This window comes from Pteronotus mesoamericanus, unplaced genomic scaffold, assembly GCF_021234165.1.
Source record: "Pteronotus mesoamericanus isolate MK-2021 breed Mesoamerican mustached bat unplaced genomic scaffold, CSHL_Meso_final contig_20, whole genome shotgun sequence".
In the NCBI taxonomy this organism is placed as follows: Eukaryota; Metazoa; Chordata; class Mammalia; order Chiroptera; family Mormoopidae; genus Pteronotus; species Pteronotus mesoamericanus.
Genome location: NW_026555085.1, coordinates 31,822,775 through 31,850,062, shown reverse-complemented (window position 1 = coordinate 31,850,062; position 27,288 = coordinate 31,822,775). Strand labels below are relative to the sequence as shown.

The window sequence follows — 27,288 nt, the reverse complement described above, 5'->3', positions numbered from 1 at the left end:
ATTTCTCAGTTATAGAAAAGATTCAGATAGAAATTCAGGCCTTCATAAAATCACTTTCATCCACAAGACCAATTTGGCTTTTCAGAAGAGAAACTGAGACATGTCAAAGAGGTGTGTATAACAAAAAAAAGAGCATGGGGTTTGAAGCTGAGGGTGGCTGGGTTTAACTCTTGACTCTATCATATATTATTTCTGCAACCTTGACCTTCGTGAGCCCCCGTCTCCTAAGGAGTAAAAATAGGGACAAGTATGCTGTCACTGGGTTTTTGTGAAGTTTCAATAATTAACATTTTGAAGGTATTTGGCTTGATGCTTGCTAAAAAATAGGCTGCTTTTCTTTCCTTATTGTAATAGATTCTTCAATAAGAAATGGTGTGATGTGACTTATTTCATTTTTTAGACAGAACTGCACATGCTAAAAGTTTTCCCATTATTACCTCAATCCAGAAGAAACTTTAATTTATTTGGGAACTGAAGGGCTTTTGCCACCCCTTCTCCCTTGACGGTTGTTCTCGACTCTGCAGGAAAGTGCTCTAAAACAGACACAGAGTGCCCAAAGGAAGTGAAAAGCACACAGCACGGCTGCGAACGGGGGAGCTCAAGCACACACACGTATCATAGTGCACACGCATCATAGTACACATGCGCACACACACCTAGGAAACTCCAGCCTTCCCGGTATCCTCATTTTCCCTTTAGAGCACCTTCTATTATGGACAAAACATATGGTGTGTGAGTATAGGCTACCTAGAGCTGCAAACTTTGAAATGACTTTTCATATCAAATAATTGATTAGACTCTGCAAAACTTTGTGTATTATAAGAGCTTGATAAATATTAGGTTAAAGAAAATCAGGAGTGCATTAGTCACGCTAACCTTAATCTCATCAGGGAGGATGACTTGGTTGGTCATTAACATACTAAGTACTTGACAGCACAGGTAGCATGTAGTAATGTAATTCCCAAAAACGAATGTGAAGATTTTTAAAGACCTTTATTTTACCTCTTTTTTTTTTTTTAAGAGTTACAATTTTGATTCTTACAATAGGCTACTCCCAAACCAAGAGTTAGATGGGTTCCATAGCAGATTCAAACCTGAGGCTTTTTAAACATAGTATTTATGCAAGTTTCTAGTTTTGAAAAGACTCCAACCCAGTTTCTCCCTGGTCTAATATTTGTGATGGCAGCAGCTGTATCTCTATTTGGATCCAGAGATGTTTTTGGCAGGCCTTCCCCTGGATCTGTGGATGTGCTGCTCATTCTAGCCTCACCTGACAGTCTGGTCTCCCTGCACCTGGGATGTCTGGCACACACAGCCTTTGGCAATACAACCATTAAAAGGAGACAGGTAAATAGCTTGTGGCTTGGGGCTCCCACAATGCTGTCAGCAATAAGCACTTGAAAGTATGAAGCAAGAGGCTCCAGAATTAATGGGGGAGAAAGTTGGATGGATATATAGGAGAGGATTAAAAATAAAGCAAGGGATTAGGAGAAGGGAAGAAAGGGGCCCATTAGATAAGGGAGACAGAGATTCAGCAGGTATTAAAGACAGATGGGGAAACACAAGGTTTAGAAATGAAGGCCAGATTTCTGAAAGTTGTTTTGAATGAGAAAAAAAAAATGTTAAGAATGAAAGCTGTCAGGAAAACTTGGGCAATGAAAGCCTTTCCCCGGGCAGATCATTTATTATTTATCTATCCTTGATTTTTTCTGCAGCTTGTTTTGTAGAAGCCAGAATGGAACAAGCATGGGCCAAGGTAACAGAGAGGCCCAAGCTTCAGAAGTGAGATACCACGTTTGAGCAGAAGCCATTTAAGGAAGCAGAGGCATGATTCCTTTGCCTCTTTTAATCAACAAGCATTTAATTAATGTAAAGCACTTGTTTTACCTAATCTGGGGTGACCTGTGGTGGTAGTAAAACTAGGCTGCCTGGAGGTGATAAATATGAAAAAAGGTGACTCCGTATACTCAAGATGCAACAGAAAGCCAGTGTGGGGAAGATCTGAGTGAAGGCTGGGTTAGGGTAGGGGGTGGAAAGATGATGCAGAATCTCAAAGTACAGGCAGACCTTGAAGATATTCCAGGTTGGGTTCCACACCACCACAAAAAATTGAGTATTGCAATAAAGTGAGTGATGATGTTTTTGATGGTGGAGGGTCTTGCCATAGATTTATAAAAAATGCAACATCTGTCAAGTGCAATAAAGGGAAGTGCTATAAAACTGGGTATGTCTGTACAGACAAAGGCTTGAATGTGCTGCTGCAAGTAGTTCTTGAGGAGGAGACTGTCACATTGAAAATACTATTTTAAGAAGATTAGTATGTGAATGGTGTGGAGGATGGTTTAGAAGTGTAGAGGCAGCTGTGAAGCTGTTGCAGAAAGGCAAGCTTGTGGAGACCAAGATCAAGGGGGACTAGGCTACAAATAAACTTACCGAGAGGCGGCTCAAAGGCTAGTTTATGCTCTCTTTCCTAACCATGCAATGTATAGGAGCAAAGTCATTTCTGCTTCCTTTGGTAGAATTTCTCTTCAGACTTCTTACTACTGGGAGCTAGTACCAATAACTTTCTTAATCCCTATGGATTATTTAAACATTTATGTCACTTGGGCAAACAAACCCAAAGTAAAACCCCATAAATTCTAAAGCTTTCTTTGAGCATCTTATTACTTCCCAAATGCGTTCTCTGTGTGTTTTTTTCACTGTTAATTTGAATCATTTTTTCATTTTTAATGATTGACTATAATCTCAATGTGTTTTCTTTCCAATTTCTTACCAATTTCATTTGTTAAATGCAACTCTTATTTCCTTACAGTTCCCGATCTTCCCTGCTGGTTTTCTGCACCATAAAGCCATTATAATGATTTTTTCCCCCTTCTCTTCATGTTTTTAATGAATAGGGTTAAATTGGAGCACACCAGAAATTGGTTACACACCAGTGACTGGATTAGTCAACTGCCAGGTTAAGTCAGCTGTAATGTTCATATAAATCTAAATAAACCCAACTTATTTTTGAGAGCAAGGTACAGAATGTCAAGAGAGAGGAAGTTCTGCTTCAATTTGCATTTCTATTCCTTTTAGAAAGATTTAGAGAATGGGCCATATATTGAAAAGCAATAACCAGTGCTCCTTGCCCAATTTTATGCGCTGCCCCTTGGGCCTTTGTTGAGCTCCTGGCCAAGCTTACAGGTTGTGCCAGTGTGCAGCTTCTCAAGGTGCTAGTGTAGGAATCACAATGCTGGTTGTCAAGCAGATCAAGTCAGCTCAGATGATTCTATTCTCTGACCTTTACCAAGAACACAGCAGGGATCAATTATTTTCATTGCCTTATCGAGTCCAGGGGAAAGCTGGACTACAAATGTAGTGGAAAAATGTGATGAGTATGTGCAAAGTATATGCATATAGGCAGCTTGCCAGGGAGAAGAGATGAAAGTTGGGTGGGAGGATGGGGGCAACAAAGAAAATCTCAGAATTCTGCTTCAGGCCAGCACTGCCAGGTAAGATGAATTGTGATAGATGTTGGCTTCTACTCTGCCTCTGACAAACCTCCAAATATAAATCTTAAGAACAATGGGGATTGGAGCTTCTTCATCACTGACATATAACAGTAGCAAAAATAATTTTCTGTAAAAGAAAGAGGCACAGTTCCAGAGCCCATTTTGTGGAATTAGCCAGCAGCCCGTGAGTCACTGTTTTTATTTTATTTTAGTTTTCTTTTCAGGGAAGGGCTTGCTGACTATAGTGAGTATCTCATGCAGCTGCATTTTAATGAGGGGATAGGTGCAATGCTCAGCTGACACCACCCTGCATGAACATGATTAGTTGATCACAGGTCAAAATGTGAATGCCTTACCCACTTGTGCAGAGACATTATTAGAATATCTGCATATCTTTGTGAATCAGGTGAAGAGGCGTACACTATGGTTTACTGGAAAGAACACTCATGGACCCAAAGTGAGTTTACTCTCTATAACTCCTATTTGTAATCATAGCTATTGGCTTTTTATCATATGCCAACTAATGTATTAAGCTCTCTTCCCAAGGAAATGGAGGTATGAAGAGGTCAGGTAGCTTGCCAAGTTCACACAGCCACAATTTGAATATAGGTTCCACCATGAGAAACCAAAATAGTATCCAACTTCTCCAGGTGCTCTTCCCTCCTGGGATGAAGAAACTCAGCCTTCCAATTGACCCTAAATGGGAGAAACTCTCCAAAAACTATCGCAACTGTTACCCAATAAGCTGAGCGGCAGGGTGCCCTCTTCAACCCCTGAGAAAAAGGGCGAAGCATGAAATTGCCTGCAGGCCCCTGGGGTTGGCTGCTCTCTGGGGTATCATTGGTATACCAGTCTTACCTGATTTCCATCACAGTCTAATCTCTTGCTCAAAGCATTTTCTAATTGTGTCATTACCTTGTTAGAAAACAAAAGCAAATATTTTAAAAATATATCTCCCAGTCCTCCTGGCGATTTCCAAGACAACAGTTTCCATTATATTCCCAGGCTCATGCCCCTTTATTCCACCTTTGATACCCTGTGTTTGGGACAGACATCAGGCTGCTAATAATCGCTCTATTCCCGCTTTGATTGTTCTCCTTTATGTGTTTACCTCCTCATTAATCTCTCCATTTTCTATACACCCTGCCTTTGCTAGTTCAGACTCCCTGGATCTACACGTACCTCCCTCCCTGCACTCTCATAGAATTTAACCTGAACTTCACAGCTTTTGTGTATCTTATGCTTTGAATGGTAAGATCACTTTGCTTCTACATTTTAAGCTACGTAAGGGCAAGAATTGTGCTATGGGCATTTTTACTGCTGCTACATAGAACCTAACCTAGTAGTTGAGAAATATAAATATAATAATCTTACTAAACTCTTCTTATGCTATAGAGTAGATTTAGTTCTATGCAGCTATGATAATGGTCACTTTAAACCTCCATAATCCCACCATTAATTCTTTTTATGTATTTTCCCACCTATAATTTATGAGGGGAAAAAAAAACAAGCAACAAACTTCTTTTTTTTCTTTTCTTTTTCAGCGGAGCACGTGAATGCAGCCCCCCACTACCACAGATTGTGCGATCAAGTCTCCCACGTTTGGGGAATCGCAGGGGTCAGTGTACCCGGCGTGCAAGGGATAAGCCTCGCTCTGGGAAGGCCGCCTTCGTGATCACGGGATCTCCCCTGCCAGGTAAATATGCAACAAACTCTTTAATGTAATCCTAACTTAAGCCCTTTTTAAAGTTGAGATTTAAAAAAAATCAAATTCTGAGGAATCACATTATTTATATGAAGTGATTGAAAGTGCATTTCAATCCACTCTTTACAAAATAATTCAGACTCTTCATTGCGCTCATTAAATTTTTTTTTCTTTTAATTTAGTTTTGTGAACTTGTGGCTGTATATCAGTTGGGGCATTTTTTTATTGCTCAGTATTTTGGTGTCTATTATCCTTTTAGTCTCACCAAGCCTGTCTCATCATTTGGTTCAGGGAAAAGATATCAAGCATTTTATGACTTCTCAAAACAGTGGGTGGGTTTCCACATAAGCTGCTTTTTAAACCAGATGCACCCCCCATCCTGATCTTCACACCCTTCATGGAACCGTTTCTCTTGAGAAAACTGGGTGGGAGGCAGAAGCAAGACCCCGTGGAAAACTGGGACAGAATGGATTTCCACCCTAAGCTCCAGCTACACAGGGAGGCGTTTTGGCAGGAGCACAACTGTGAGCGGCATTTTTCTCTTTGTGAGACCGGACATCAGTCAGTGACTGTGAGAGATTCCCACTACCTACACTCTGCTCTTTACCCTTCCCATGAACACATCTGAGACAGATGCCAAGAAGTTCTTAAGGAAGCGAACTTAGCCTGGTCAGCAGGGAATTTACTTTCCTCCTCCAGGGATATGATATGTCATGCTCAATTTAATAAACTCCAGTCTTTGAAATAGCTATCCATTATGTAGTTTCAATTGGCGCCCAACACAGAAGACGGCTTTTGTATCTGCCTAAAAGAATGGATTTTCCCAAAATGAGTGCTCCTCAATGACCCCACTTATGTAAACCTTCCTGGACCTTTTCAGGACAGGCTGTGCTCTTATCCAGAGAGTTCTGACATTACCACTGGGGATTCGTTCTGGGGAGACCCTTGTGCAGGGAAGTCTGCGCTGCAGCAGGCTCAGGGGGCTGAAAGCACTCTCAGACCCTCCCACCCCCCAGGACCAGGCTGCTAGGGTTTGCAAAGAGAGGCTCCATTGCTCTAGTTGAGTGCAGCTCTTCTCTGCTAGGTTTCCACAAGCAGCAAAACATTCACATTGGCTGCCAAATTGTGTAAGGCTCTCTCACGCCACCAAAGGTTTCCTTCCTCCAGTTTTCCACATGTACTGAATGTTTTCTGGAAAGTGCGTACATTTGCTAATGTTCCATGAATCAGCACTTGGGTCTGAAAGCTCAAATTTCCTAATAAAGTAGTGCAGGAGCCCTGGAGCATACTCCACCAGGCCCACTATGTGGGCAGAGCAGGCAGATTCCCCCTCTATTTCAGAGCACGTGACCAGCAGAAAAGCAACCAGACAGAACAATAGAGTCAGAAAACACACTCCCGTGGAAATATATGCTGTAAATCACTAAAGTTGTTTCTTGGTCTGTGGCTTAATTAAATGCTGCGAGGCCGACCGAATTGCTTAGTTCTCCAGGTAGCATTGTCCTTTTGACTACACCTTCATACTGATTAATTGGCCTGCTGCTTTATTTCAGGAGGGGATTCTGAAACTCTGGTAACTAGGATATTTCATTTTGATCGAAAGGAGATCCCACTGAGCTGCTGTTCCCTGTTACAGAGAACTTGAATTCTTTCTTTTCTCCCCTGTATTATGTTTCTTATACATTTTTTTTTTAAGTTAGAGAAGCATACAATTTTCTTTTGCTGCTACCTGGCGTATCTGCCATTTGGAGCCAATGGATAGCTTTGTCTTTAAGAACTAGGTTAGATACTCATATTATATGCCATTCATTCTGCTGGATTCTTGGAATTAGTTTGATTAAGACCTGTTCTTTGCCACCAAGATAGTAAAGCAAACCCTTGGTTGGCACTTATTGTGAGCCAGGCATTCTTCCAAAGTGTTTTCCACATATTAACTCATTTAATCTTCACAACATCAATATGAGGTAGATGTTATTATTCTCATTATATAGATAAGGTAACTGGGACACAGAGAGGCTAAAACACTTGCCTAAGGTCAGATAACTATGAAGTGATGGAGCTGGGATTCAAATCCAGGCATCCTGAGGCCAGAGGCCTTGATTTTAACCACCATCCAATGCAGCCCTTCAGGAAAACACAGACTAGGGACAAATGCAGGTACAGCACTGACATTGGTTCCACAGTACAGGTGGGGCGCCCCAAGGGAGACAGGCCTATTCTAACTGGTGAGAGAAGGAAAGCTCTAGATTTGTGAACCACAAATGTGAACTGCTTTATGACTTTGTTCATTGAGATCCACAGGCAATCTGCCTTTAGCTTTCAGTGATAATGAAGAGTATTTGTATACATCTGACTAAAGAGCAAAATTGAAAATCAAACACATATATTTTTAAAGGTCCCACTGCCTTGCCCCTCCTTCCTGCTCTGGCTGTGAGCTTTGCTCCCCAGGAGTAAGTCTCATGTATCCGTGGGGACCTGGCCAGGAACCAAGGAAGGAGTACAACCGTGGGAAGCAGATGACAACAGCAGATTAAAGGAGGACGCTTTTCCCTAATATTTTTTTTCCTCCTTTTTGTTGAAGAGATAAGATACAAAGAGGGAGTACTGGCTGCTTAGCGTGAAAAGATGAGATACAAAGGTAGTTTCCATTTAATTCAGCTGAACAGGTTCTTCCCATCCTCTCGGTGCCTCCCTCATTAATTGGTAGGGGAAGGAGACCTTAGCATCTCTCCTTAAAAGGGCTGGGTTCTATAGACATCAAGATTTTATGCTTAGGCCAAAAGAGGTTCACATTTTAACCGGATGGTTAAGCCAGTAGGTATTAACCTTGAAATTGGCAATGTCAGAATAAAGCATATTTCTCAAAAATTGCAAAATTAGCCCTTCTGAGGTGTACAAAAATATATATAATATCTGATAAATCAGAATCAGCTAGAGTAAATTTTTAAATGTGGGTAAGTAAGCATTATTTAAGAAACAGCTAGATAAAACACATATATTTTTAAGTGCCATGTGAGGTCTTGAGAAAAAAAGGGAAGGAAGAGAGTTCTTAGAATAGAATTCTTATCACAAAAATGTGGAGATCAGAACATTGCTTTCATTTTATTTTCCAAGAGTCCATGAAGTTCCTTATTTCTGGAACGTATCTAAGTGTGATATTCATGATAGTTTAAATACCATAAGCACTTCTCACTATGCCAGGGACTTCTAAGTATTTTATATATCTTTTTTATTTTATATCTTTAGTCTTCAAATAACCCTTGAAGACAGACAGTGTTATTATTCACGTTTTACAGACGAGGAAACTGAGGCCAGTCAGAGACAAGAGAAAAATCAAAGGCACAGAAGAGACCGAACCTGGAATCCATGCTCTTCACCAGAACACTGACTTGGTTCTTAGAGCAGACAGTGAATAAAGGTTTACTATCTTTTTTAGTAAACCTGGTTGTCATGTCTTAAGTCCAAAGAATTATAGATGAGGAGAGTTAATATAGAATTGTCAAATGTATGCTTATGATTTGCTATCAATGTTGTTCATCAAAAAATAGGTGGGGCAAGGTGGAGAAGCACAAGGTATTAAAAATAGTGAGTGGAAAGTAATTTAGGAGATAATAGAAGAATTCTAATATATCAATTGTCATACCAAATTAATTTATCACTAGTATGCTACTGCTGTGAAGCCTAAGGAATATATTGATTTCACTAAATTAAAACCTACAGAGATTAACCTTTTTAATGCTTTGATGAAATGAGAAAAATGTTATACCAAAGTGTTTCTTTTTTCCTCATAAAAGTACTGATTATAATGTCTGAATACTTTTATTATATATAGAAATAGATTAAAAGTTTTTCCAGGATGCCACATGGTATAGAAAATGCTAAAGACCAGCCAATTTTTTTTCACCATGTCTCTATGTACACTGACATTCAAATTCTATGCAAGTGGTTATGAATCTAAAAACCATATTCTTTGAAAAAACATCTTATTTTCCCTTAAAAAAATATCTGTTTATAAAGCATCATTTAAAAACAAAAACACCTTCTGAGCAAAGGAGTATGCTACTATAAAGCAGCATGAAAGTCTCCAAAGATATAACATTGTTTTTGATATATAATGCAATAATGAAACGACAGTAACAGTAACCATCCATCAAGTTCTTGGCATGTGCTAGATGCTATTCTAAGCATTTTATTTGTGTTATCTCACGTAATGCTTTTGACAATATTATGAGATGGGTGCTATTATTGCTTCCATTTGACAGATTCTGAAACTAAAGCAAACGTGACTAAATAACCTTCCTTAGCAGGTGGTACAGCCAGGAAGCCATACTCCTGGCTTGGGTTCTTAACTGCCCTTTCTTCTGTTTCCTTGCGATGGCCATGGTGGTGATAATTGGGGGATGAGAGGAGAATCAGCTCTATAGAAATCATTAGTAGCAAATCACAAGTCTAAAATATAGCTAATGATGGAGCCTGAAAGCTGCGACTGTGGTAGTTTATGAGGTGACAGCTGCAAAACCCTTTGAAGTCCGTTGGAAATGCTTACTCCACAAATGCACAGCTCCTCCCTGAGTTGTGCCAGCTCCGTGCCTACTTGACACAATCTGGTGCCCTGTCTTTACCAGTGCATCGAACGTATTTATGCCGAACTCATGTGAAGGGAAGGCTAACAGGCCACTCTGCCCATGCAAGGAATGGTGGTGACTGATGCAGAGCAGTGTTGCAAAACCCATTCTCAAGTAACTGCATGGAATAGGGGTTTACATCCTATACATAAGTAGGCTCCATAAAACTGGAAGGTCCTTTGGCTGACAAGCTACGAGGGGAGAAGCAGTGAGCTCTTGCAAGCTCAGTCAAACCATGTGTAACTTGTCAATTTATCCTTCTCAGAAAAGCCCCTAGATCTTCCACTAGTGTCTGATAAAAAGAAAAGCCCTCTTCAGGGCCCCAGAAGGAGAAGGGTTAAAACTAGAAGCCCTTCACATAATACTATATATGTTTATTTTTAAAAAAAATTTGACAGGAATTTATTTGAGCATCTCTCTCTTACAGGGACTTTTTACTGCCCCACCTGCCCTTAGGTGTCGTTTAGTTTACATTAATTTAGATTTGAAATGACTTGGGCTTGAGAGGTTGCTTTATTCCAAACTTATTGGAATGTCCCCGACCACAACCTGAATTCATACACTGCTTATCTTAACTTCTCTATTTGGTCCTTTGCTAATATCTAGATATTAATAGTCATTTGTGAATGTAATTTAAATGATCCCAATTTCCCTCTTCCTGACAGTGTCTACTTCCTCTTCCTAAGCATAAATGAAGACATTTCACAGAAATAGGGTAAATAGGGTAGATGCTACATAAATCCAGGAGACTCTTCCCTGTAATTCATTATTCTTTTTTTTTTTTACAGCCCTGTCTTCTTTCTTTCTTTCTCTCTTTATTTTTACCTTATGAGAAAGCCCAGTGTTAATGCCAAATCTGAATGAAGTGAAAATGTTATTATTTTACACCATTTAGTAGCATGCAGAGAGCCACAATTAATGCTTCATTGCCATGGAGGATGCTGCAATTACAGTTAAAGGAAAAATGGCCCGGACTTATGTGGATTTGGTGAAATGACACTAAGAGAAACCTCATAGTATGTATGTTTGAATATGAGGTTTTTCTTACTTCTGATGAATTTTCCTTTCCTCAAGAAAGTACTAGCCCTTAAAACTCAGGAGAAATCATTCCATTAACCTCAAAATACTCAGAGGCCACCATAAATATTTTCCTATAATTGCATGTACTGAAAAATATTATCCTTGGCCTAGGGTGTTATCTGACAAATAATTATCATTTTTATTTTATGGATCTTATTTAACCAAAATATATTGAAAACTAATGCAGGGGTAGGTCATCTCATGTATTTTATAGGAAAAGATTTTCTGAATATATTTCACAGTGGTATCTGGATCATACATAATATAATCTCAGTTATAGTCCTCCTCTGCTCAAAAAAAAAAAAAAAGAAAGGAAAAAAGAAAGAAAGAAAAGAGAAAAAGAAAAAGTGAAGTTAAAAAGAATGCCTTACATAAAGGCTACAGCTCAGATTTCTAGGTCAATGAGAAATTATAACTACTAATACATTTCTTCCTCCCTATCTCCCTCCCTTCCAATTTTTCTTTTTCTTTTTTAAAACATGCAAATCTTAGACTTATGAACATTTCTCTCCCAAAGAATTTCAGCTGAGGTAAAGATGGAAGAGGAAACTATAAAGTAATAATAGCCCAAAGTGTGAGACTTTTGAAATTTTGCGTAAGAAATTCAACCTGTTCAATGCAGCGGCTGTCTGTGAGGTTCCTGAGGTTCTGGAAAGCGGCAGCCTTACTCAGCTCTCCGTGCTCTTGGCACCCCCGGCCTGCATCACAGAACTGGGAGGCACACGAGAAGCACGGGCTGTTCACTCTCAGTAAATCTATGCTATCCCAGTGTTTGCCTTGAATATTTTCCCTCTGTCTTTCCTGTCAAGAGAAATGACTTCCTCCACACCAATGAGGACTGGATAATAGTTTATAATAGAGCCCACTAATGAAGAATGCTAAATGGAATGAGACAAGATGGGGGAACACAAGCAGTCCATTAGTGCATTTCTAAGACTTGATTTCATTCCTTGGCCAAGAGTCTTGTTGATGTTTTATTGCTGCTCGGCTCACACCCTCCTTCATAAGAAGCAGATGCAAAAGGAGGATATAAGAAGGATTTTAAGCACCTTTCTGTTGCCTGGCTGACTGTTTTCAGAGTTCAGCCTCACCTATCCAACTGGACTTTTTTCTTTTCTTCTTTTTCATTTTTCTTTTTCTTTTTTGGCTGGACTTAAAAAAAAACAGAAATGCAACTACCACCATGAATGACAACCTCTATCTTGGCCCATGTTCTCTCCCACACCACTGCACGCTGCTTCTGTAATGAACTCTCAAGGTCTTTGCTTTTGGCATAAGCATTGCAATTCAGGTAAAAATGTTTAGCTGTTTGTGACCTGAGGATTGAAGGGTAAAACTCACAAAATTGGTTTGGCTTGGAACCCAAAGAGATTTCCCAGAGGTGAAAGGTTTGTGTACCAGCATAGCCAACATTGATTTTTTGTTTTTTCCTCCTCAGATAATTTAAAGTGCAACTTGCAACAATGAATACTTTGATGTATGGTTAATCTTTTCATCTCCTTGACCTTGTTTTGGTCAAAGTGGCCATTTCCATTCCTGTGAGGTTTAAAGAGAGATGTGTTGACTTGGGATGTCTCTCTTCACCTTTCTGCACCCCACCCTCCTGAAGACGTAGTCCACCCATGCCCACACCGATTCTCTGGCATCCAGATCCATCCGTCCTAGTCTAACTCAATGCATCATCTATATTTTAGGTGGCTAGTGACCAACGAGAATTCACTCCCAGTGTCACAGTTTTTCCACAGCCATCGTCCATACACTGACAAGGTTCAATAGGTCACAGTCCCTCTTCCGCCAGCAGCAGCAGAAACACACTGCTTCTGAAATCTTTGTAAACCTTCCCCCGTTACTCAGGTTGCCTTGTTTTGCCTCAGCATTAATGACTTTATAAAGTCACTTAAGAAACTTGAAAGCTGTCATATTATTTTTAAGTGTTTGGATTGTAAATTTTCCTAAAAGAATCCTACAAAGAAAATGACCAAAACCAAGGGAAGAAAGTTGCTTTTAATTCTTACAGTTCCTAATCCTAGTTCACAGCTTGATTCTACCTTCCACTCACCAGCCCTAACTGCTAAGTTTTCAAGTTCTTGAGTGATACAAACAGGCAACACAAAAATATTTCCAGGGTGACATTATAGTCCACTTGGAACTAAATTTTACATTTTTCCAGATTGTATGTATTTACTTCCTCCCTGCACCATGCCCCTCCTTCATAAATAGTCAATAAAATTGCTATTCTAAGTGGCCTCTCTCTCTTTTCCAGGGGAGAACTGAATTTACATACATTCCCATATGCAAACATAAACTTCCATTAACAAACCCCACTGTACCTAACACTCATAGAAGTAGGTTTTTAAGGAAAAATCCATATTTAAAAAATGGCAATAAAGCAAATAGGAGGGAGGAAGAGAGGAAGGGACAGAGAGAGAGGAACGAGGAGGGGGCGGGAGGGGGAAGGAGGGAGAGAGAGAGAGAGATTAAGATTGAGATTTGATGTTTCACTTATTTATGCATTCATTTGTTGCTACTTGTGTGTGCCGTGACTAGAAACAGACACACAACCTTGTTATATCCGGACAACACTCTACCCAACTGAATTACCAGGCCAGGGCCCTACAGCTCTTTGTATCGAATTTTCCTATACCTATCTATTGGCCAGGATTGGGGTGGGGTGGGGTGGGGGTGGGTGGGTGTGTGTGTGTGTGTGTGTGTGTGTGTGTGTGTGCGCGCGCACGCGCATGTGTACATGTTTGCTTTTTGTTTTATATTATTATTCCTTCTTTTCTATTCCTAATTATATCTCTTCTTAATTTGTTCAAATTTGTGTGTGTGTGTGTGTGTGTGTGAGCTGCTTTTTATCTTTCAGATAAGTAGAGATGTGTGGTATATTCAACAATAAAAAAAATGGTACCATGTGCACTGCAATTTTGCCAATAAGCAAGGAAAGATTCAGATTTTCATAATATGCTATACTTACTAAGGCAGGAATGAACTCATAGCTAGGAAAGTGAAAAGTAAAAACCAGGGCTGAAATAAAAACTTTTCCTGACTAATCTGACATCTTAATTACAATACTTCATCCTGTTATTGAAAGGATGTGTGTTTGTGTATGTGCCTTTGCATGAGCTTTCAAGTGCAAGTGATCTAGAGAGCAAGAGCACTGGCCAGGGAGGGGGTGGGGGTGAGGGAGGGAGGCACAAGGAGAAGATGTTTACATTTTGACTTGAAACAAATAACATGTTTTACATGATGTTTTGGCTGTAAATAGAAAACCAAATTCAGACAAAGTGCTACATAGTGGTTAAGGGAAGTTTGATGCTTTTTTTATTGATTTACCCATTACCCAAAATGTTAATTGTAAATAAAAATAATGTAGATGAACATATTTTTAAAATTTAATTTTATATTTTGGACCTCAAGTTTCCAATACTGGTTTAATTTTAATCTCTGACCTACGAAACACTGATCTATGCATCTCATTTTTCATTCATTGATCTATTCATTCACTGATGTATTAATGATGTTATGTGTACCCATGACCCAGCACCCAACACTGAAGGTAGAACCTTGAAAATACTTTGTATAAAGCCATCTGGTCCTCTGCCAATCAATCCACTTAACTCCCTTTACCTGTGGTAGCCGCCATCCTAAACACCATGGTAACTATGATTCTGTTCTCCTTATTAGTCAGTTTTATTTCATATTTATGTTTTTTCACAGTTAATCCCTCCTATGTGTAAAGAATGCTCTTCTAGTTCTTACTAGAATAATACAGGGGAATTCTACTGAAGATACAATTTGTAGCTTCCCTGGTTTAATGCAAATTAGGCATACCTTCATGGTAACTGATCTCTTCAAGGAGAATATTGTCAACTGATCTAAAACCAATGAAGAAAATGCTGACCAATTCACTAGATTGCCTGAAAAATGTTTATTGTATGTAAATTTTTCCACTTGTAAATATTATTGGTTGCATACACTATAAAGAAAGTATAAAAACAAAAATAAAAATATTTAGAAAATCAACTTATATTTATACACTTTTCTGACTTAATCTGTGTACTTTCAAATGAACCTGGGGAAAGTGTCATTCTAAACTAAACAGTGGGACAGTAATTTGAGACCACAAGCCTTTTTACCATGTGGTTTGCAATATAATTAGAGCTTATGGTTCAAATTGTTACTAAACTTTAATTGATTCAATTAATTCAACTAATGGATTTGGAGTTTTCCTCAAGTCTCTCCATACTTTCCTTCTCAGTGAATGTATATTATATAATCAGCTCTATTTCCTTTAAAAGAATAATTCAATTACACTTAAAGATTCTTTCAAAACTGTATGAAGCCTTATTTACTTTTCTCAATATTGAAATTTTATATACTGGCACATCTTACTGTTAAGAATATTTATAATTTTATTTTATTCATGCCATATGCCTACTCTTAAAACTAAGCTTTCCATAGTTTACATGAAAGACACTGGTCAAGTAAGAACTGATGTTTATAAAGAGCAGAGGAAGTATTCTAAATCCCAAGGCTTATCTCTGTGACAGCCTTTCTTCTTGTTGCTGTGCTACCAACACTAGGCTCATTTACAATGAATTCATAACTGATGAATGTGCTTGACATTATGTACCAAAACCTCTGATCATGGAAAGCCTGGTGATCTAAAATCCATCTTTGACAAGAATTCACTGCTGGAAGTCTAATAACAAAATGTCAGCCATGGTGGAGGAACCAGGCCTGTTAAGTGTGTCAAACCCACCACACACTCCCAGAACTGCCCTACCCAGGCATGCAGCTCTGAGAAGCCAAGGCGTAAAGATGAGACACACTGCACCTTATACCTTTGTGTTATAGAAAACTGTCCATGAATTAATAAAAGTTTTCTCAGGTCCTTAATTTTATAGTCTTTACTAGTGTGTTAATACTAGACGTTTTTTTCCCCTCATATTTGGTGAAAGAAGTATTCGGCAGGACAGTAAAATGTAATAGAGCTTCTACAGCACTTCATTTATTTTTAAATTTCAAAAGGAAGTTCTTATAGAGGCAATTCTATTTAATAAACCTAAAGAACTGAGAGTATCATATACTAAATAATTGGAACTTTATAGTAATATAAATTTTACTTCTTGGACCACTTCTTTGTCCTTACCTATAAATTCATGATACTACAAAATTACTATTTTCTGTGGGTACATCAGTCATGATTTTCCTGGATTTGGTTTGAAATGTAAATGATTTAGTGTAAGTATGAACTCTTTTAGAACTCTCAAGGCTAATATTAACTAAAGAAATACAGAAATTGCTTGATAGGTATACATTTATGCAATTCAAATTCTGATTAAGGAGAACCACTTGAAATATAACTACTTTTGAATGCATAATTATAAGTATAAACTACTTGGTCAAAATATACATGTCAGCATAGATCAAGTTACAGGAGAATTACTTTAATATGAACTTTTTTACATTTAAAACACTGCTAAAGATCAAGATCTTAAATATTTTTTCTTCTTCAAATGAATTTCCAAGGAATATCTATGTTCAAAGAACACAGTTATTAATACCTCCTTTTACTTTCTATTCTAATAAACACCTCTGTATTTTGTTGTAGCTAGGAATGTTGCTTCTCAAATAGACAAATCTAAGTTTAATCCTTGGTTCTACCTTGTACTAGCATGTGACCTTGGGCAAGATAGGTAACATTTGCAGTTTTGAGCCACCTCATTTCTAAAGTGGGGAAAGTAAAAAACATATTTTGTGGACTGTTTGAGGAGTAAATGTTAGGAGTTATATAAAATGCTTAGGATAATGTGTTGCAGAAAGTAAGTGCTCAATAAATAATAGGTGTAATAGCAATACTTATGGTAATGATGATGAATATAAGTAGTAGGAGTAGCAGCAGTAAACAAACTGTACATATGAAACATTTGAACCATAAAGAACCTTCACGATTATCTGTTCACCTCACATTAGAGGAAAACATCAGGCCCGGACAGAGCTTCAGTGATGCCCTATCATTCTGCCCTTCAAATCTTTGCAAAGTGCTCTATTAGCTAGCCTGTCCTAGTCCTGCCATTCTCTTTTAGAAGTGGATAACAGGAGAAGTAATGCTAAAGTTAAGATGAAAAGAGGCTTATCTGTAATGAACAGAGAGAAATCATGCGTATCAGAAGAGCAAAGTTAAATCACTGTATTGATTGCTTAAAAATAAATAGGAAGTTTCTATCCAACAAACCACTTTCAAACTGAGAACAAGAGGACTTAAAGCCTGAGGAATAAAGAGCATGGGCCCCCAGGACAGGATGTGTCAATACTGATGTGTGGACACTCACATTGCCCAGGAAGGATGGAAGCAAATCAGCCCTCTGGCTGCCTTACAGTGTTAGTGGGGGTCATCCTGTCAAAACCGTGATTGCTTAGAGAAGAGTCTAATAGGAAGAGCGATAAATCCAACTGGATATGATGTCATAATTGTTTAATGGAATACTTCAGGCCTGACTTTTACTTCCTACATATCCAACAAGAAACAGCCTCTTTCAAAGTATTCAGTTCAATAATGAGGGTCAAGAAAATAAGATATGGTCATTTTTGTCTTTCAAATTCTATTATAAACTTGGATTTTAAGGTTATATTTAACCTTATAGATGTTATATATAACTTTATATAAGTTTTATATTATAAAAACTTATAAAAATTGTAATTGACCATTATAAAAAAACACTGGAAAAACCATATAACAAATCCCCATATTTACATATCTAAATATCACTATACTATTCAAATCCTTGCTGCCTGATCATTACTTTTCATAATATTCATAAGGTTGGAAAAAAATAATACAACCACACATAACTCCAAAAAAAAAAAATTCTAAATGCTTTCCAGGGTAAGTTAAAAAAACTTCAAATCTTCATATTTTACAAATTGTGATAAAAATGTTTTTGAGTTGAGCATGACTTCTGGTTAAAAAGATTTATCTGCACTCATGAGTATTTTGCTAGAAATCAGAAACACACATCTACAGTAAATGAGAAGTTATTAATTACTTAACAGTATACAAAAGTAACATCACAGACTTCCAGTCAAGATAGTGGAGAAAGGAGGACCTAGACTCACCTGTTCCAATACCAAAACTAGAAATACAGTTGACCCTTGAACAATAGAGGGGCTACAGGCATGGACTGCCCCACTCAGTCAAAAATCTGCATATAACTTAGTCAGCATTTTGCATACGCAGATTCCTAACTTCCAGTTGACCCTTGAACAACTCAGGTTGGAAATGTGCTGGTCAGTTGAAAATAAACTGGGTATAAGTGGACCTATGCAGATCTAAACTGTGTTGTTCAAGAGTCAAATGTACACATAGAGCAATTATCTCTGAGAACAACCCAAGGACTAGGGAACAGATTCTCTGCAACTGACGATATAAAGAAAAGCCACATAAAGACAGTTAGGAGGGGCAGAGACACAATCTTGTCAGGCCCCCACAGCCTTGGTCTCATAGGCAAGAGGAATTTTACAGCAGCAGATCCCCTCTGATGAATTAAGGGTCCAAGAACCAAATCATGCTTCCCAGTCTGGGGGTCTGCTACCAGCACCAGGAATAAGAGCCGGTACATCTGGTTTTGAGGACCAGTGATGCCTACATCCAGAGGAGCTGGGATCTGTGGGAAACCAAGCCTCTACCCTTAAGGAGCCCACACAAACTCATGTACTCTGAGTCTTAGTGTAGATGTATGAATTTGAAAAGCATTGGGTCATATCTTCATACAAAGAAGATATACTAACTGATTTTAGAGTATGTATCAGAGGTGCAGGTATCTGGCAAAGATTTTTCTGGGATGGAGGGACTAGCGGGCATCATTTTTCTCTTGGTTTGGTTTGGTTTGCTGTTCTTTCATTTAGCTGGCCTCACACTAGCAGGTGCTAGTTCCTCTGAGGACTGGCCCAGCCCAACCTGCACATCCTGGCCAGCATACGTGAGAGCCTCGCAATGGGAATGACTTACCCCCTAGCACCCAACTTGTGGCCTGAGAGCCACATGAAGGCAGTGCCCTGCTCCTGAGGACACCGCAAGAGGCCACAGGTGGCTATGAAGCCCCTCCAAAGTGACTCCCCACTCCAGGGGTGTGAGCCCCAACATACCAGCATGTTCAGAACAATAGAGGCTGTCTTCATAGCTGTCCACACTAGAAGCCCAGACTACACCAGCATGCCCACAGCTGCCTTGCTGCCAGCCAGGCTGAGGGAGCCCACCTACCAGCATGTCCACAGAAGCTGTGCCTGGGCCTCACCAACAGCCATGTCAAGACGACAGGTGCAAGACATGCACTTTAATGTGCTAGCAGCATTAGCAGCCAGGCCTCCCAGATAGCCAGCACAGAGAGAAGCCCATTCATCAGCACACCCAAGACAACTGTGGTGGAACAACAACAGGAGAGTTCATGCAGCCCATAGAGGGGACCCCCTGGAACACCTGGTTCGATTGAGCAGGGGGAATTGCACCTCTGAGCCCCACAGAACACCTTTCACATAAGGCCACACTTTCAATACTACAAGATGTAGGTGATTTACCTAATATATAGAATGAAACATAGAGACTTAGGTAAAATGAGGAGACAAAGGAGAATGTTTTAATGAAAGAACAAGAGAAAACCCTAGATAAAGAACTAAAAAAAAATGGAAATAAGCAATCTACCATATGAACAATTCAAAGTAATGATCATAAGGATATTCACTGAACTCAAGAGAAGTATGGATGAACACAGAGAGAATTTTGACAAAGAGATGGGAAATATAAAAAGAACCAATCAAAACCGAAGAATACAATAGCTGAAATGAAAACATTACATGAAAGAGAATCAACAGTGAGTTATACAATGCAGAACAGATCGGCAAATTAGAAGACAGGATGGGTGAAATCTCCCAATCATAATGGCAAAAATAAAAACAATAAAAAAATTAAAAATGAGGAGAGTATAAGAGACCTTTGGGATAATACCAAAACACATTATAGTTTGCATTATAGGAGTTCCAAAAAAAGAAGGCAAGAGGAAGAAAGGGACAGAAAACTTATTTAAAAGAAAATTAGCTGAAAAATTCCCTAACCTGATGAAAGAAACAGACATACAAGTCCAGGAAGAACAGAGAGTACCAAACAAGATGAACCCAAAGAGTCCCACAACATGACACACTGTTATTAAAATGGCAAATATGAAAGACAAGGAGAGAATCTTAAAAGAAGAGAAAAAAACAACTTACATAAATACAAGGGAACACACATAAGATTATCAGCTGATCTTTCTGTAGAAATTTGCAAGCCAGAGGGAATAGCATAATATATTCAAAGTGATAAATGGAAAAACTACAACCAAGTATACTCTATCCAGCAAAGTTAACATTCAGAATTGAAGGAGATAAGGAGTTTCCCAGGCAAGCAAAACCTAAAACAGTTCATCATTACTATACTGGCATTATAAGAAATATTAAAGAGACTTCTTTAAGCAGAAAAGGCCAAAACTAGAAATTAGAAATTTTAAGAAATAAAAGTTCTCACTGGTAAGGGAAACATATTGCAGAGGTAGAATAAATCAATCACTTACGAAGCTGGTATAAAGGGTAATAGAAAAAGCAGTAAATTCATATATATATATATATGAATATATATGATAATTAGTTCAGAAATACAGACACACACAAATATGTAGAATATGATGTCAGAAACATAAAACATGGGGGTGGGGAAGAAATATGTAGTGCTTTTAGAATGTGTTCAAACTTAAGCGACCATCAACTTAAAAATAATAGTGTTATATATGTAGGTTGTGATATATAAATCTCACATTAACCATATCAGATACAAAAGCAAGACCCATAAATATTCTGCCTACAAGAGAAACTTCAGATCTAAAGACACCCATAAACTGAAAGTTAAGGGATGGAAAAATATACATCATGCAAAAGAAAACTGGGTTAACAATACTTATATCAGACAAAATAAACTTTAAAACAAAGACAGTAAGAAGAAACACAGAGGAGCATTACATAATGATAAAGGGATCAATCTAATAAAAGGACTTACCACTTGTAAACATCTATGTACCCAATATAGGACCACTTAAATACATAAAGGAAATATTAACATAAAGGTAGATATTGATAGTAATACAATAATAGTGTGAGGGACTTTAAAACCACTTGCATCAATGAATAGGTCATCCAGACAAAAAATAAAAAAGGAAACATTAACCTTAAAAGACACATTAATTAAAGTAGATTTAACAGCATAATTCACAATATTTTCAAGTATACATGGAACATTCTCCACAATAGATCACATGTTAGGCCACAAAACAAGCCTCAACAAATTTAAGAAGATTGAAATCATATCAAGCATCTTTTCAACCACAATGGTATGAAACCAAAAATCAACTACAAGAAGAAAACTAGAAAAAACACAAATATGTGAACAACATGCTACTAAAACAATCAATGGGTCAATGAAAAATTCTAAAATGAAATAAAAAATACCTTGAGACAAATAAAGAAACACAACATTCCAAAATCTATGGGACATGGCAAAAGCAGTTCTAACAGGTAAGTTTATAATGATATGGATCTATCTCAAGAAATGAACAAAAAAAAAATTCAAATAAGCACTCAAACCTTATACCTAAAGAAACTAAAAATAGAAGAACAAACAAGGCCCAAAGAGTAAAAGAAAGAAAAGATCAGAATAGAAATAAATGAAATAGAGACTAAAAAATAGAAAAGATTAATGAAACTAAAAGCTGGTTCTTTAAAAAATAAACAAAATTTATGAACCTTTATCAAGACTCATCAAGAAAAAAAAAAAAAAGAGAGGGCCCAAATAAAATTAGAAATGAAAGAGGAGAAGTTACAACTGACATCCAGAAATACAAAGGACCATAAGAGAACACTGCAAACAATTATATGCCAACAAATTGAGTGATCTAGAAGAAACGAATAACATTCTAGAAATCTACAATTTGCTAAGACTGAATGAAGAAGAAACATAATATATGAACACATTACCAGTAATGAAATTGGATCATTAATAATAAAAAAAAAAATCTTCCTGTAAAGTCCAGACTAGATGGATTCACATGCTAATTCTACTAAATATTTAAATGCCTTCCTGGAGTATCCTTCTCAAATTACTCCAAAATGTGAAGAGAAAGCAACACTTTCAAACTATTCTTTGAGGCCAGCATTACCCTGATATTAAAAGTAGATAAAGACACTACAAAAAAACTGTAGGCCAATATCCCTGATGAACATACAAGTGGATGCAAAAATTCCCAACGAAATATAATCAAACAAAATTCAACAATATATTGAAAGGATCATGACCAATGTTTGCCAGAAGTGAGGGCGATGGGAGGGGCTGTTGGGAGACTGGGTGAAAAAGGTGAAGGGATTGAGAAGTACATATTAGTAGTTACAAATGAGTCATTGGGATTTAAAGTACAGCATAGGAATATAGTCAATAATTGTAATAAGTGTGTATGGTGACAGTTGGGTACTGGAAATATCAGGTGAAACACTTTGTAAACATGATTGCCTAACCACTATACTGTATACTTGAAACTAATGCAAAATAATATTGAATTTAGTTTTTCAAATATAGTTTTTCAAACTATAATTGAAAAATAAAAATTATTAAAAAGACAAAAAGAAAAAGGATCATACATCACAATTAAGGGGAATTTATTCTAGGGATGCAAGGATTGTTTAATATCCACAAATCAGTCAACAAGGCATACCACATCAACACAAAGGATAAAAATCATATGATCATCTTAACAGGTACAAATAAGCTTTTGATAAAATTCAACATCTTTTACAATAAAAACTCTCAATAAAGTGGATATAGAGGGAACATACCTCAATACAATAAAAGCCATATATAATGAACCCACAGCTGACATTACTCTGAACAGTGAAAACCTGACAGCTTTTCTGCTAAGATCAGGAGCAAAATGAGTATGCCCACCCATGCGAGTTTTACTCAACTTAGCAGTAGAAGTGCTAGGAAGGCAATGAGACAAGAAAAAGAAACAAAAAGTATCGAGCGGAGAGGGGATGGGAGGGGAGGGGAGAAAAGAGAACTGTCTCATTTTTTAGACGGCATATTATATGTGGAAAATACTAAAGATTCCATCAAAACATTCTTAGAATAAACAAATTTACTAAAGTTGCAGGATATGAAATCAAAATACAAAAATCAGTTGTTTCTTTATACCAACAACACAGTATCAGAAAGATAAATTAAGAAAAAAATCTCATTTACAATTGCATCAAAATGAATAAAATACCTAGGAATAAATTTAACCAGGGAGAGAAAATATCTCTACATTGAAAACTACAAGACATTAGTATAAAAATTTTTGAAAAAAGGGTAGTTATGTACTTAGATTGAAAGAATTAATATTGTTAAAATGTTCATACTACCCAAGACAATCTTCAGATTTATGCAATTCATATCAAAGTTATAATGGCATTTTTCACCAAAATGGAACAGACAATCCTAAAATTTGAATGGAACCACAAAAGACCCCAAACGGCCCAACCACTCTTGAAAAAGAAAAACAAAGTTGGAGCTATTATGCAACCTGATATCAAACTATACTACAAAGCTATGGTAATCAAAACAGTATAGTACAGAAAAAAAAAACCAACACAGTAGAGAGTCCAGAGGTAAATGTATGCTTATGTGGTCAATTAATCTACAACCAAGGAGGCAAAAATATACAATAGGGAAAAGACAATCTCTTCAATAAGTGATACTGGGAAAACAGAACAGATATATGCACAAAAAAAAAAAAAAGGGAAGTGAATCACTTTCTTACACCATACACAAACAAAAACAAAAACAAAAAACCATTAAAATCCTAGAAGAAAACACGGACAGTAAACTTTTAGATTTAGCTAAGAAATTTTATTTTAACATGTTTCCACAAAGACAACAAAAGCAAAAAAAAAAAAAGAGAGAGATTACATTAAAAACTGCAAAGCTTTTGCACAGTGAAGAAAACCATTAACAAAACATTTTTAAAAACCCACTAAATGGGAGAAGATATTCACAAGTGATGCACCTCACAAGAGGTTAATGTACAAAATTTTAAAATTCATATGATTCAATATAAAAAAATCTGATTAAAAGATGAGCAGAGGATTTGAGTAGACATTTTTCCAAAGAAGACATATGTCTGGACAACAGATACACAAAAAAAGATATTATTTGACATCAACTAATCTTTAGGGAACTGCAAATTAAAATCACAATGAGGTATCATTTCACATGTCAGACTGGCTATCATCAAAAACAAGTGTTGGTGAGGATGTGGAGAAAAGGGAACCCTCTTGCAATGTTGGTGGGAATGCGGATTGATGCAGCCACTCTTGATAAAAGCTAAAACTATAAGTGCCATATGACCCAGTAATTCTGGGTATTTATCCAAAGAAATCAAAATCAATAATTTGAAAAGATATAGGCACCCCTATGTTCATTGCAGTATCATTCACAATAGCCAAGAAATGGAAACAACCTACGTGTCCACTGATGGATGGATGGATGGATGAATAAAAAAGATGTAATAAGTATGAGGGGTGTGTGTGTGTGTGTGTGTGTGTGTGTTTGTGTGTATAAATGGAATATTACTCAGTCATAAAAAGAATGGAATCTTGTCCTTTGTGACAACATGTATGAACCTAGAGGTCATTATGCTAAGTGAAATAAATCAGAAAGAAAAGGACAAATACCACAGGATTTCACTTATACATGAAATCTAAAAAAGAAAATAAATGAACAAAACAGAAACAGACTCATAGACACAGTGAAAAAACTGATGGTTGTCATAGAGGTAGGAGTAGTGGGATAGGCAAAGAAAGTGAATGGCAATAAGAAGCATAAACTTCTAGTATTAAATATGTTACTGGGACATAATGTACAGCATAAGGAATATAGTATGGAATAACTCTGTATAATGACAGATGATTACCTGATTTATTGTGGTGATCACTTTGTAAGGTATATAAATGTTAAATAACTATGTAGTACACCTGAGACTAAAATAACATTATATGTCAACTACTCTTTAATAAAAATAGAGGAACACTATTGCCTTCATGCCATGGTTTTCAGAACTACACCAATGGCAACCCTGCCAATGGGTTTCCCCGGCAGCCAGACAGCAAACATCAGAAGTTTATGGCGGGATGACATGAGTCCCAAAACTAGTTAAGATTTGATAAATTTAAATCTCATTGAAAATTTAATTAAACTAAAATCATTGTTCAATTGTTTTCAATAACATTTATTTTATTATAGCAATATTTTTAAGCCTCAAGTAGCCCCTACAGAAAATATTTCATTTGATATATCAAATTATATTAATTATATTTATACATATATATAATGCACACACACAAATGTTGCTTTTAAAAGTATTCTAATTGGTAAAGATTATTGGGTGTATTACTAAAAGGTAACACTGAAACTGGTGAATAAATACCCTGATAAGTACAAATGACATTTATGTTCTATCTGGCATGATAAAGCTTTTGTAGGCTGAGATGAGCCTTTTGTGCCGAGACCTCTAGAGAAAGAAAACAATGTGCGTTGGGCCTCAAGGGGGAATTCTCTATCTATATTTTACTAATGCTTGAGAAGCATTAGTTCTCCCCACTGTTGCAAAGTGCACATAAACACCAAAAAAATAGAATAGGTACCCTTGAATTAAAAAGCAAACAAGCAAACATACAAACACATTCAGATTCTGTTTTTTCCCCATTACTGTCAACAGGAAACAATTAACACCCTACAAAGTCCTTTGATAATATATACACAAGTATCTAATTATTACTTTTAACTATTCAGTAAACATTTCATGTCAGTAGCTTTGAACGATATTTTCCTGTTTTTTTAACTATCAAGCAGCAAAATATAAAAAATAAAACTTACTGTCATAAAAACACTGACCTTTCAGAAATACAACACCATAAGAAAGATTCTGTGAACTCTCCTCTATCTTAACATATTTTCTGAAGGCATTCAAATAATTTGAAGTATTTCTGTAATTTTTTTCAGTTATTAAGCATGTAAATAATGGGCCATGAAATGAAGTAGAGATGGAGGTGAACAAACTACATATTCCTTGAAGGAGTCATTTGTCTTCAGTGGATGAGCAGGTTATTTTCAAAAGAGAGGGAGATTTGCTTACCTCAGTCCAGCATAGATTTGGATTAAGCTAATTGAAAATGTGCTTCAGGATACATGTGGAGGCAGCATTCCGGGAAAACAGAATGCAATAAAATAATCAGGAGCAATTTCTATTTTTAAAAGTAACCAGTAACCTCAGGATTTTTAGGTATTCAAATAGAGAGGTTGTGTTTTGAATTTTTTAATAAACTGAGCCAAAATTATTAATTTTTAGAACATGTAAATTGTCTAAATTCATCAAAATCAGATTTAGAGATGCTCTTATAATTAAGTTAAATTTTAATCCAATTTACAGATTTTCTCTTTATGAAAAATATATAACGTTAGGCAGTTTCTCCTTCTGGAAAATGGGGTTAATAACAGAGTCCAGAAGATTGCTGTAAGAATCAAATGTGAGAGAAATCTCAGTCATGCTAATAAAGAGCTTTATTGTGGAAGTGGGTGTGGGTGATGCTGTGTAAATAGATTTACATTTTCCTCTATGGATAACTGACCCTTCCACCCTTATCACCTTAGATGGTGTGTTATAAGTTATGTCACTCAATCCTGCTGTATACCAGTGTCATTTGTGATACTTTCTTACAACTCTAGCTCCCTGAGCTCAACCCTCAGAGGTTTTAACTCGGTCAATTTCATGGTTAAGTCCCAAGAGTCCCAGCTTTACAAACCGTTCTCGGTGATTCTGATGAGCAACCAGGGTTAAGAACCACAGTATAAGGGGATGTTCCACTTTATTTTTTCCTGTTGCAAGGCTATTATGTGGACTTCAGTAAGAGAGAAAAAAAGAAGGGAGAGAGAGGAGTGGGGAGGGGGAGGTGGGGGGAGAGAGAAAGAGAGAGAGAAAACCAAGTATAGTTTGGATAGTGATTTTACTGAAAAAAACCAATGGAACCATGTTTCTTGAACAGTGATTCAGACTTTTCAGTAATTTAATTCATCAATAAAAGACAAAAAAATAAACAAGACCCTGAGAATACTACAGAACAGCTGGTTTAGAAATAAGTAAATGTTTCTATGGCAATATGTAAAGATATTTACTTTTAACATTGAAAAGAACCCTCCTTACAATTCATTGCCTTTTTTTTTGTACCCCATAAGATAGGGTGGTGAGTGTGTGGAGAGAGTTCAGACAAG

The 27,288-nt window shown here is 37.1% G+C and overlaps 1 protein-coding gene and 1 non-coding gene across 3 annotated transcripts in view; both read right to left on the bottom strand.

Moving 5' to 3' along the window:
- The window catches only part of ADGRB3 (adhesion G protein-coupled receptor B3), a 706,145-nt gene that overhangs the window by 98,027 nt on the left and 580,830 nt on the right, over positions 1-27,288 (bottom strand). The gene's annotated exons all lie outside the window — the stretch shown is intronic.
- Positions 5,036-5,198, bottom strand: LOC129068069 (U1 spliceosomal RNA). The gene has a single exon (XR_008528882.1). It is a non-coding gene; the product is annotated as a U1 spliceosomal RNA (small nuclear RNA).